Raw genomic sequence first — 13,606 nt, forward strand, 5'->3', positions numbered from 1 at the left:
TTTGCTGTTAAAAATCAGTTGTATATAAATGTAGTTTGTGGGAGTCAGTTTGTGTCAATTTAGCTCCTACATCATGTATCATATCACAAATGACACCACATATCCAATGGCATCACATTACATATCACACAATCATACCATATATGATAAAATCATATGATCAGATCATAATAATCCATCATCATACATGACACTGAACAGACAAGAGGCAATCAAGGTCGTGATTGTGAGCAGCGTCCCTCTTTTTTGGCTCATTTTTGTTAAATGAGTCGAGGGGAATCATTTCAGATCCCTCTCATGTACTGTATTCCTCCTGAATCTGAACGTCTTCCCTCAGGCAGATGCAAAAATCCCTGTTCACCAAACAGATATAAATGCGCATTTATTCTCCTGTCCATCCAAGTCCTCCATGGGCAACAGGCAAAAACAGGCTTCATTTGAAATTTTTAGCTGATGAGTTATCTCTACTGTGTTCATTTTTATTACTGTTCAGAGTGTTTATTTTTGTACGTATCATTATGTCTTATCTTTTAGACTCACAACAGATTTTACCTTTGCAATAAGAAAAAATATCCTAACTCATACAGGCTTGAAATAACTTGAAGTAGAACCTGTCACTTATTTCCATTTGGGGTAAAGTGATCAGTTATTAGATTTGTTATATTTCTTTCATAGATATGTCTCTGGAGTAGCTCGTGACTGATGAGTCAAGGCTGATGATAAGCATCAAAGGAGCCTTTTGAAGTGGGGTTGACATTAATACTCACTTTCCAGAGCTGATGGTGAAATACAGGACAAAAGCTGCCTAAGATCAGATAGGTTCCCTTTTTTTTCAAATTGATTCCAGTCCTCAGTCACCGTTGAGATGCCTCACATTTTCAACACATCATCTGAGCAACAACATGCTTTATGGAGGCCTGCTGGTAAAGATAATAAAGTGATAATTAATGATCTTGGAAGCTGACCTTGCTTGAAGAGAATGTATTTCCTTGGATGTGCCACTCTCAGGCTTAATGTAAAAACAGCCTACACTGGTGATCCACAGCATTTTAGCTCCACCTGGTGACTAGGTGATCCGGTCAAGCTCTGACTCCAGACAAAGTATTTCTACAATGGCTGCGCTACCTTATCACTCAGTGTGCACTATGATGTCAAGTCTTACTTGATGAAAGAGAGCAAAACACCCTGTGTATTTCTGCACAGCGGACTGATGTTGGGGGGGAACGGGACGGGACACAATCAAAGCAGCTGTTCTCCATGGACAATGATAACAGGGCAGCTCATAATGAACAGGATGTCAGAGAACTGACCCCATGTGGGTACTTGAAGGACAGTTGATAGTAATTATATCTGTATAGCCAAAAGGAACACTCTGCTGTACTCTTGATGCTTTATCTCCCATGGATTTTTGGTGCCACATTTACTCTCAGCCAATCAGTGCAGCGTCAGAATCATTAAGAGTTGATATGGTTAGTGGAAAACAATACTTGAAATGTCAATTTGATAGTGATTTCATTAAGTCAATCACTTATCCTTTGAAAAGGGACTACAGTGAAGAAGAAGTGAGCACCCTTGCTATCCTGGCCTTAACTCGCATTGTCTGTATCTTTTTATCTCCTATATTAATACAAAGTCCATAAAGAGTAGCCAAAAGGACAATCTTTGGTGAGTCTCTTGTTTCAGTTGTAACTAATTTAGGCAGCATCCCGTTTAAAAGGGGGTCTGAATTACTGGATACATTGACTTCTTGCAGATCAAAATGCTTCAATCTGGCTAAATAAGGCAATAATAAAAGAGCATGAAAAGGGTATGCATCTCATTATAAGAGGAGATTTCTCTCACAAAAGATAGAAATAAACTTAGAACCAGAGGGCTTGTATTGCAACAACCTGACTCTGAAGTCATGACAAAAGAGAAGAGAGAAACTGAAGGCAATTAATAATTCATTTATTTACGTAAAGAGAATAATAATAACCCCAAAAATACCTAAAATAAACTAAGACAGTGATGAGACCTGATTATCCGTGAAGCCAGTAGTGAGGATCTGTGTCTGCATGAGTACTGTGTAGTGTCAGCTGCTGGATGGGTGAAAACAACAAACTGCATTGGCGAGAAGAGATACTGTCAGCCATAAATGTGGGGGTTTTATAGTGTGTGAACACAGGGCCCAGGTGCGGCAAACTACAAAGATCAGCACTCCGCCCACCAGGTAGTCTACTTGCTCCATTAAAGAGACAAAAAACATAGAAGAAATAAACAAGCCAGGGAATGCTTCAGCTTTCTTTACAGTTCATATTAATATTTTTGTGGATGACGCTCTTGTCTAAGTAGTAATATATATGATATGTTAACCTATGTACTCTAAATACATGTTTTCCATTGGTGTCCATCCTGCATTTGCACCGTCCATATCAGTCTTTTCTGTGTACTATCTAGTAGCGTAAATCAAAATTAGATATGCTAAAATAATACACTAAGGCTTGAGTCCTAGTGATAAATACTGGTACTTATAGATTTGAACCAGAGAATGTGTCCATAAATTCCTTCCAAGTCCTACACCTGTCATAAAGGCCTAGTGTGGAGGATTTAGTGGCATCTAGCGGTGGGTGGTGGATTGCAACCAGCTGAAACTTTCCCGTGTACCAAGCATGTAAGAGAATTACAGAGGCCGACACAAAAAGCCAGTGTTTGGTTTGTCCATTATGGGCTACTGTAAAAACAACATGGTGGACTCCGTTGAAGAGGACCCGCTCTGTTTATAGATATAAACAGTTCATTCTAAGGCAACAAAAACAATAATTCTGAGATTTAGGTGGTTATACACTCATGAAAACATTATGAATATTATATCCCATTTCTGCCAATATACCCCCCTAAATCCGACACTGGACCTTTAATATTGTCTTTATGGAAACAAGTCTCCTATTGTCTTACAAAATATGCCCCTCATGGTGAGTTCTCCTCCTTCTGGTTGTGAGCACCAATTTTACCACAGGAACTTATAGATGCTCTTTCACACATGCGACCATCCTCCAACCCCTCTCAGTTATTCTAATCTCTTCAAAGGGGCTATGAGGGCCCAGAAGGCTCTTTATTGTGAATAGTTAGGTAATTCAATCAAGGTCCTTATTCAGATAGACACTTATGACCCTTCCATTTTTACTTCTATATAAACCTTTCATGCATTAATTAATTTGTCATTTTTTGTTTGGAGGTGTGTCATGGAAGGACAAACTCTTCTGTAGCATACAAAGAGCAGTTCCAGAGAACATGAAAAGAATCCAAATAAAGTAAAATTAAAACCCCCTTTCAAAATGAGTATTAAACAAGTATGGCTAATTGTGCTCCATCCCCTTAATTCAGAGTTTGCAGAATAACTAAGACAAATAAAGCAAACTCGCAACTCAACCTTTAATTTACCCCATTCTGTCAAGTAAAGCTCAGTGGTTTGAAGAGCGGAGATATGGAAAGGAGACCACTAAGGAAGCAGAAACGGAATATTGTTAGCTTTTCAGAACTGCTATCTGACTGACTAAAAGAATGAAGCTATCATCTTCTGATACCAGTAATAATGGATGAAAGTTAAAAGTTTTCTTTATGAAGACACAAAATCTGAGAACTGAAAAAAGTTTCAAAATCTACAAAGACACACTGCGCTGAAGTTCATCCCTGAGAACTTTCCAAAGTTCAGGCCATCGGGCGAGCATTAGGGACAAAGAAAATCAAGTAGATCTGAAATGACATGCCGTGTCAATGGATCAATGACGACAGAGTCATTTAGTCAGTGCTGAGCAAGAGCAAATTGTTTGAGCAAGCAAATCAATTTGAAGTGCCTAGCCTAGAAAAACCCATTTATTTACTCATGACCAATAGCAAACACCACACAGCAAGAGGACAGAGGGAGCATCCGTATTTGAGATGCTGAGAGATGGATACTGTAAAGGATGTTGGAGTGTCAATGACATTAAAGTGCCAAGTGGCGTGGCAGTAATGAAACGCCTCAGTGGTTTTATCATTACATCAGCAGGGACAGAATGGAAGCACTCGCACTTCCTGACTTTCAGGGCTCACAGAGACTTAAGATAACCTTGCAGATTTACAGTCTAAATTATTGAGCTAAAAACTTCTCCCAGCACTCCGTATTCATGGAGTGCTACAGTACAACAGGCAAGCATTATACTGCGGCCTTGGACGGTGAATTGAAAACCAGCACTCCCTCTTCATACATTTCAAATAGATAATCTCACTGAGAGTTAACTGTGCTTTTAGGCTTGTGGTTTTGGACGAACGAGACATTCCCACCATTGCTGTTGGACCAGTAATGCTTATTTAATGTGCAAACTGGGAGTGGGAGTGTATATTAACACAGTAACAAGAAATCAATCTAGCAAGTGCAAATAATCATTGCATCATGTTTGCAGCTTTTTTTTCTTGCACTGCATCTGAAATCTTCTGTGACTCTTGCTTTCCCACCCCCTCTGATTCCCTCATTGATCTTCCTTTGCCAGAATCCCTCCAATGGAAAACACATTGATCCTTGGCTCCTTCTTGTGCTGCTAATTACTGAGGGGACTGTGTCACTGTCAGGCCCTTATCTGATGCAGGGCTGTGTAGAGGAGTAATGGGATGTGCCAGCTGAAAAGCTGTCTGACATAACCTTGTGTAAACATGGTTGCCCCCCATTAATCATATCGTTATTGGAACCACCATAAATTTAAGCATCAACATTACCCAACAAACTTTTAGGTTGTTTTCTTTTTCACCTTTTGGCATGGGCTCAAAATCTTACTGCAACTTCTGAAAGTAGAGGTATTTTTTCCTTATGTTGGTGTTGTCCCCCACATTTTTCTTTGGTTTTGGTAACATTTAACTCAAAACCTCAAATGCTGACATCACCAGGAAACAGTCCATCAGGGCAGTGTCCAATCTGATGATCAGCCATCTACAGTCTACAGCCATGCCAGCTGCTCTGTGGCTGTATTGGCACAGTGGTGCTTTGAACTAAATGGTGACCTCAAATTTGAGGGCAGTCCACTGAATAGTTGTTGAGACATTTCGCTCAAAACCACAAAAGTAAACCAGCTGGTGGCAGCAGAGGAAAATTCAGAGAGTTACCAAAGTCATTCATCTTCTGGAGACCATGAATGTCTGTACCAAATTGTATGCTAATCCATCCAACAGTTATTTAGATAATTCAGTCTGAACTAAAGTGGTGGATTGACCCACCAGCATTGCCATCCCCAGAGCAATGCTGCTTTTTTTTTTTCTTCTTGAGGTATAGCTGTGGTCAATTTCAATTTGAAGTTTTACTTTTGTAGTTTTTGCCTGCAGTCCTATCAGTAATAATAACATTTCACTCACTAAGTTATTTTTTCTGATGAAAGCTTAAAAGAAATCCAGCTGGTCAAGAAACATGAGCAACCCAATCATACAGATTTTTAACAAGCCCCCAGGTTAGTGAGACTTGTTTGTAACAAACTGTAAACAGTAAAACTATTAACAGTTCTATGTAAACATCTATTCCAGTTTACAGACAGACTTTCTTAATCTCACTGTGTATGCATGGTTTGTCAATTTACACCAACCTTACACCAAATGACTTTTCAAGTAATTTCACCATCGCAGACAAATTTCTAATGTGACAATAAAATCATGAGTTTTACTTCAGTTGGTGCATATTTTGCATGACCTCGACACTTTGATGTGGTCATATAACTCAGACAGAGCTGTCTTAAGGCATTTTTTTCTCATGTTGACAAAATCAAACATAGTTTTAGTCAATTTTTAGTCTTGGCTCATAAAAATACTGAAGTTCAATGACGTTAATGTTGTGAACAACCAGAAGGTGCACTCTCTTCAGCACTAAACAAGAAGCGGCGAACCAGGTAGTCAGTAAACATGGACGGGACTCCATTCGGGGTAGGTTCTCTTGGACTATGTAAAAGAAGGAGAAACTGGTGGAGTTGATGGAGTGAACGAGGTGTTTAATTCATCATGTAGCCTATCCACTAACCAGCAATTATTTTGGTGAGACACCTTAATTCAGTTTGCCTCTCATTCCCATGGTTTGTACGCAAATACATTTCATCTATGAATTATACTGATGCAAAATTGACAAGAATAATGTTGACATATAACATCTTTTATCATGTGTTTCTAGAGTTTTGCATTTTCCAGACAGGTTAGGAATAGTTAATATGGCATAGTTCTTAAAGGGAGTTTTGTGCAATAATCAACCAGGAGAATGATCAGAAATAATCTCAAAAAGAATCTAGTTGTAGTCATTGCAAATAGCGAACCTGCAAGATCCCCAGTCTTTGCAAAGTAGTAGTCTTGTAGTCTGTGACTTAAAACTCTCATTGTCTTTACATTCAAGAGAGTGTCAGACTGTAGTTCCTTCAATGTCTTCTAATGTGTGGTACAAATTACCTGTAAAATAAAGTGGTTTACCTAATGTGGCTAAGCAGTTGGTTTGTTTACAGACCTGATCCTCCTGATAGTGTTTCTTGACCCATCTGACTTTATTGTAGTCAGACATTATTAAAAAAAAACTGCAATTATCCTTGAATGATTGTTTAAAAAACAACCCTTGTATATATTATACAAAAACTCCTCAAGGTATTATATCATAGATAACAGTGCCCAGATATATTATGAGACGCAAATGATGATTTTATTCATGTGAGTATTGTGGTGAGAATCCATCATATTTCATCCTTGTTACTGAATATGCTATCTGGTTTATTTCAGCTGTGAGGAGGCAGAGGAAGGTTATTATCATGGTGATTAATGCAGGCATATGGGAGGAACATTGCCCTGTTATCGTAGAGGAGAGGGAAATGATTACCTAATGGAGGTGTGTCCAATGTGTTTCTTTAAAGCTGGAATGAGAAGAAGAGTCAAAGGCTTCCGCGGGGCACTGAATCAACCTGTACAGGAAATCAATCATCTCCACTAGACTTTATAAAATAATAACATTAGGAAACTGAAAATAAATACAGGCAAAAGAGGCTGGTGCACTTACACTGTTAATGAAGTGTAGCTCTTTTGAAAGCTTTTATCAAAGCTCCAGCCTGTGTCTGGCCACTGTCTCAGACAGATTAGGTAGATTACCTTTTTTTTTTTTTTGCCTTTAACCCGTGTTTTTCTGTGTGTGTGTATTTTTGTATGTTGGTGTGTGTACATGCCCTGTCTGCCCCATATGCCACACACACTCTTGCAGAGCAAGTGGATCACGAATATCTCATTAGCACTGAAACATTTTCACACTGTTAAGTAACTGTTAGCAAAATATTTAGCATTTCTGGGTACAGTTTGTTCCGTGGCGGTGCTCTTATTTGTGCAGGTCAAGTTTGGGCCAGTAGATGAAGTCACATCACGGTGAAATATTTCAAGTGCAGCGTGGAGTAACAGTTCCTTTATTTGCTCATTATTTCGCCCCGGCTGTGTTCACGCCTGTAGTTCAGTTCCCTCAGTCTAAAAGAAAAAAAAGGATTCATTGTTTTTCTTTTGGTTCTACCCTATTTAGGGTTCAAGCTGACTTATTACAAACAAAACAAGAGTTGTAAACATATAGTCACATGGATTGACAGGTAACTCATTCATTGGACAGTTTCAGTGACCTATTCTGCATCATCAGCGCTACATGGGCCCGCAGGGAAACTCAAAACAAAATTTATTTCAGTGACCGACTGCAAGTGAGCACTAACGGAGCTTGAAGTCTTTGCTTATTTTCCCTGGTGGTCACAAAAGCTCACACAAAGAGAAACAGATGGTCATGAACAGCAGTCCAGACTGTAATAGGACTTTATTTGTTATAAATAATGACTGAGGAAAAGTGGAGACAGCAGCTAGAAATGAGCCATCTTGCACTGCAGTATGATGGGATAAAATTGTTGCCATAATCAGCAGACAAATTGTTTAGTTTAGCTTTTGAACTCATGCAACTATCCCATATCCATTATCACTGACTCTACAAAACCAGAGCAACAGAAACCTTTTTTTTAACATGTCTTAGTGCATTGCTTTGGTCAATGACATAAATGACAGTGTTCTCCTTGTTAAATGAACAAGACCAAACACATGAGAGTTAGTTAAAAGCAAAGCTAACAAGTTATCATCCAAATAGGTCCTACATGGAGATATCCATTGTAGTGCAGGGATACCATGTGCCATGGAGGTTTCTGAAGGGCTGAATGCTAGCTTTGGTCCCAGTGAGCACATTTTCAACCACAGAGTGGAAAACAAATCAGATAAATCACCTGGTGCACTCTTTAATTTTGGCTTCTGGGAGCTCAGTTTTTACAACCAAAAAATCACACTAATAGCACACAGCATGCACCACTGTATATACACATTTTCATAGTATATATAGTTTTTCAGGGCACAAGAAATGAAAATACTTTTCCATTTTGTATTCAGAGGCGATACAAGAAATGGGCTGACAGATGTCAATCCAGCTTCAGCTTTGGAAAACTGTTGCTCATCAATCTTCAAAAGAAAGCAAGCAGCTTTTCCATTTTTTGTTGATTTGTTTTGTAAAGTTTTTGCTGAGCTTTTTTAATTTTTTAATCAACAGCCACAATGTGTTAAAAACAATTTTCAGATGTGAGTAACTCCACTATTCCCTTTGCGCATTGTATTTTAGGGACTACAGAGTCCATGAACAGCACGCTCACAAATCAAACAGATTAAGTACTCACATATCTGCACCCTCAGACTCTTCATAGGATTAATACGTTGCATGGAATTGGGGCAGAGCTCTGGCTAGATTCAGCCCTCCTTCGCATTTACACATACAGTAGTTGAATACCTGTGTATTGCATTTGTTGAATCTTCATGGATCTGTTGACTGGTATATGAAATACAACAACCTTTTTGATGGCTTTTTGCAGTCTGAACTGTGCATTACACACATTGATCCATCACTTTTTCTTCACCATGAAATGTTTAACACTCATGTGGCTGCTCTCAATCACACCACCTACACATACTGTATGCAACACAGTGCAACAGAGAGAGCCCATTTCCCCAGGGCATGTCGAAAGTCATTCTGGGAAATGCAGGAACTCAAAAGCAGTGTAGATGTTGTCGAGCCAGACTGAGGGCGGATACACCAAAATAGTAAATTATGCATTGAGCATCACATATTGATGCCTGACAATGAAATAGTATCTGAATGTGGATTTTTTTTTCTCCTTGAGAATGAGCTCCCTGAGGTAATCATAAGGCTTATTTCTTAGGTGCTACTTAAAGGGAGGAGCCTCCAGCGCAGTGTTTGAGAGTATTCTTTTATGCCATTGCTCCCTCTTGACAGGTCTTGATATCATGTGAATGCTACCTGAATCCAGAGAGTGCTATGCTTACCGTGACTGCCTTTGTAAAAATAAAAAAGAAAGAAATCGTGTTTCTTTTCTTGAAGGAGGGCTGTCAAATTCTAGCATGTCCTTGACATCTTTCATTCAGCACAATCCTCAGTTTCATACTTGCCTTTTCAAGTGAGTTGAGAATGTAGACAGTATCTGGTTTTCTATCGTGACTCTAGTTCTGTGATTACAAGTGGAGCAAATCAGGCTGTGTAAGCTTAGCCACTCATTTCCCCCATTTCTTTGTACAATGCATTATGTACCCAGCCAATTAGAATGAGTTTATTCAACCCTCTGGGATGCTCTTAGGTAGGGTAGCATTAACACAACTCCTCATCAAATCCATGTTAATGTACTCTAACATTGTGCCAAACTCCTTCTGTAATCTAACAACTAGTTACAACGATTGACACAGGCGCTTTCCTCCACTTTCCTGTGCTCACCCCGTCAGCTTATAGAGCAGGTCAACCAGCAACATTCTGCCACTCCACACCTGTTTATGCACTGTGTGCATTAGATTCTGTTTGACTGTAGACCATTATACAATTTATCAGGAAGGAAGGCCTGCACCGGCAAGGCCATATAGGTTGTATAGCACATAGAGTCTATTAATACTGTAATACTGTCACATAGTAAGTCTCTTGGCATCCAGTGCAAAGCACAGGCATGGAGAAAAATCCCCAGTGCCCATCAGATTGGTTGAAAAGAGGTTCTGTTAACCGTAACATGTTTCTATTAATCTCAAGTGAAGGAGACTGTATTTCTTAGTTTGAGAAATCAGGTTACTGCAGAAAGACGTAGGTGCATGAAAAGCAAACTGATTAAGCCTTATGGCTTTAAATGGTGGACTGTGCATCTGCAGCTGTTATCAGTTCTTTACACACCCGCTTGTCCCTGTCAGGATCCAGGCTGGCCAATTGGACCTGTTGCACCACTGGCCTGCAACAATTTCCCCCAGTGCCTTAGGTTGTCCGTCACAGCGCTGCCTGCACCTGAGTCATTCCCACATACCCTATTGTTGTTCCAAGGCTGATTGTCCAGGGGTAGCTAAGATCTAACGGTGCATTGCATTGCTCAAAACAAAGCTCTCGGTTCGGTACACATTAGCAACCAAACAATTCACCATGTTTTGTTGAAGATTTGTTGAACAGTATAGCGCTGTGGTTGTTGAGCATAGAAGATGGATGATTTGGACAGTTGAGTCTTGGAATTGGCTGGTTCTTCCTCAAGACTGCAAGGAAACCATGGAGATTGACACTCAAGACGGTCCCTCTTTTGGCAGCAGAGCACTCACGAGAACTTCATCTTTTTGCTTGGGGGCTGTTATGCTTACCAGACATATCAGCTGACATCTTGTGGCCAGGGCCATGACACAGCCCACAGCGGTTGTAACATTCACTGTGAAATTGTTCATTTGCCTTGCTAAAATGGATACAAAAAACAACTTGGTCAAAAACTGGGGTCCTTAACCTTTAAGATAGTCCTGTCATGATGCCTTCACACACACATACATTTCTCTAGGCACCAGGGTGATGAATAATGGCTCGGAGGTGCCCTCTAGGGCCACAAGGGTGCAGCTTACTGCTGATGGTCACAGACACAGACTTCAAAACACTGGGAAAGTCTCACCAGCCCTATTCACCTGACTCACCAACGTCCCAGAATGGGAGGGACAAGAAGGCATTGTCTTCAGTCCTGCCAAGAAGTATGGAGTTGTCTTCATCTGCTAACACAGCAGCAAGGATCTGGGAAGGGACAGAGGGCAGCCTTGCATAACTGCTGCCACACCACAGTACAGTATACCTTACTGTGATTGCACTGGAGTTTCATCCATAGTGTTATGTGAGAAGCAATTATAGCACCGCTGTCTTCTTGTCATCTGATGACATAGCCATGTGGTCCACACACTCTGGCTGGTTGTTGATCCCAATGGCAGCATGCTCTGCACTGAGGTGACACTGGTGAGCAAACCTGGACAGGAAGGAGTAAAGAAAAGAAGATGAGGGGCAGCGTCATTGCTGCCCTTACACAAGCTCCAACTGGGTTGCATAGACTGAGTCAGACTGGCTGAGCACACACAGTGCAGGCAAATTTCAGTCGGTAAAAATGCAGAGTGGCTATTTCTAGGTATGGAGAATGAAGCCCGTCTGAGGCAGCACTACAGTACAGCAGCTGATGTTCTTATTCAACAAGAAAAATGACCAAGATGATCACACTAAATGAATGCCAGACAAAGCATCACTCATGTACACTGTACACTATGCTGTATTTACAAAAACATCAATGTGCTGTTTCAGCAAAGTGGTACACCTCCCTCAAAAACAAGGGTTTAGGCTTTGTTTCACCACTGGGGAGACACATATTAAACAAGGGGTTTGGGGGTCCTCTGCCTGAAAAATGTTAACATTAGACACTTTATTTCCTGCATTCTGGTAAATTTTCATGCACCAATTTTGGTTTTTCTGCATCAATTTATGGTCTAAATGTCATTACTTCCATCAAAGTAAAAGTCCTCTGCTACTTTCATGTTTTTATTGTTGGGGGGAATAGCATTAAATGCAAATGTTCTAAATATTGAGGAGGATGTGCCTCCTGCTTCCCCCTGAAGTCTACACCTATACTCAAAGCAATTTTATTATACGTAGCCTCCATTCATTCTTTGTGATTTGTGACCATCATATCTTGGATATTAACGACCACACTGGTGTAAAATTTTATGTGTCGATTCACACTCCCACAAAGAAGAAGCCCATTGATTTTGGTGATCTTTTGACCTTCTCTCTTGTGCTACTGTAAGGCCAAACTTTTAATGGTCAACATGTCTCAATAACACATCAAATTTTACTATTGGGAGGAGGAATCTTATTCATTTTGCCTACCTCATGACCTTCACTGAAGCACCATCATTACAGAAGACTTTGCATCTCCTAGCCTGTTACTAACACCCACAAAATCTGCTGTTCTTTCTCATCCTTCCAGGATATTAGACAGTCAAATTACTGCACCCTCATTTCTCAGTAAACTTAGATAAGATGTTACTGATTTATTAAGAGAAGTTACGATTGTGTTGGAAGGCAGTGAGTTAATGTGGGGGCGCTGTTATAATCATGAGCTCAGTGGGATAGTAGTTAGAGAGACACAAACAAAAAAGATAAAATAAAATTAGTCAGTTGAAATATCCGATTATTAGAGAATAAATTATCTTTAAGAGATACATGGCTACAGCTGCACTGTTTAAATTGGCTGTATAAATGCTGTGCTGACTTTTTAAAAAGTAAAGGTTTAGTGGAAAACAACGGTTTAAATTGCTAAAATATGATTCATTGATTTAAACATTTTGGCCCCATGTATTATTTTATATAAAACATTTGTGACTAAGTATGTCAGTAAGGGCACCATGGGGTATATCCTCTTTGCAGAAACAGTTTGACCTTTGACCTTCATTTTTAATGAAAAGTGATTAAAGCCATGCAATGTGTAATGTTTGACTTTTTCATAAATCTACAACTAAACATAGTGTAGGCCGAGCGCTCGGTGAAATTATGTGCATGAGAAATATTGATACAGGAATTTCAGATGCACAACGAATGTGTAGTGTACACATTCCTCTTGTTGGAGTAGAGGAAGAAAGTCTGCCTTTGACTGCCAGTGTTGCAAGTCTGAGGTGTAATTTTCTCCTTTACATTTCAAGTTCAGCTGTGTGGGAGGCTTGTTATTCATACAGATGTCACAAGAAAAGGCTCCCTCTCCTTTTCCTTCTCTCCTTCTCTCTCTCTCTCTCTCTCTCTCTCTCTCTCTCTCTCTCTCTGCTTGTCTTTGCTGCCCTAATTCCTAGGCAAGTGCTGCAGTGGGCTTGTTCTGTTGGCAGTCCATGCCTTATTGTTTGTTACTTCTTTAACACCTACATAATGTATTTCATTAAAATCTGCTGTCAGTCCCTGTCCGTTCCACTTCATCCCATCACTCTGATTTTTTTTTTAAGGAGGTGGGGGCTCTTAGCACCAAATAAACAACTACCCTGTATTCTTCTTCTTCTCCTTCTTCTTGTCACGCATCTTCCTCTGTCTCTTGTCTGTGTTTCTTCCTCTGCCGGGAATTCAATTATCCTGGCTGTTGTTTTATGATGTTGTGGTGACATCCGATGACGGATTCATTATCTCATCTCCTGGCGTGACAGCATTGTAGCAACAGGACGGCTGTTTCCCACACTTCAGCAGTGTGCATTCAGCTTTACATCTGGA

The 13,606-nt window shown here is 40.0% G+C and overlaps 1 protein-coding gene across 1 annotated transcript in view; it reads left to right on the forward strand.

The window, feature by feature from the left end:
- gbe1b (glucan (1,4-alpha-), branching enzyme 1b) overlaps positions 1 to 13,606 on the forward strand; it is an 87,266-nt gene that overhangs the window by 46,646 nt on the left and 27,014 nt on the right. The gene's annotated exons all lie outside the window — the stretch shown is intronic.

This window comes from Epinephelus fuscoguttatus, linkage group LG5 (genome assembly GCF_011397635.1).
Source record: "Epinephelus fuscoguttatus linkage group LG5, E.fuscoguttatus.final_Chr_v1".
Lineage (NCBI taxonomy): Eukaryota > Metazoa > Chordata > Actinopteri > Perciformes > Serranidae > Epinephelus > Epinephelus fuscoguttatus.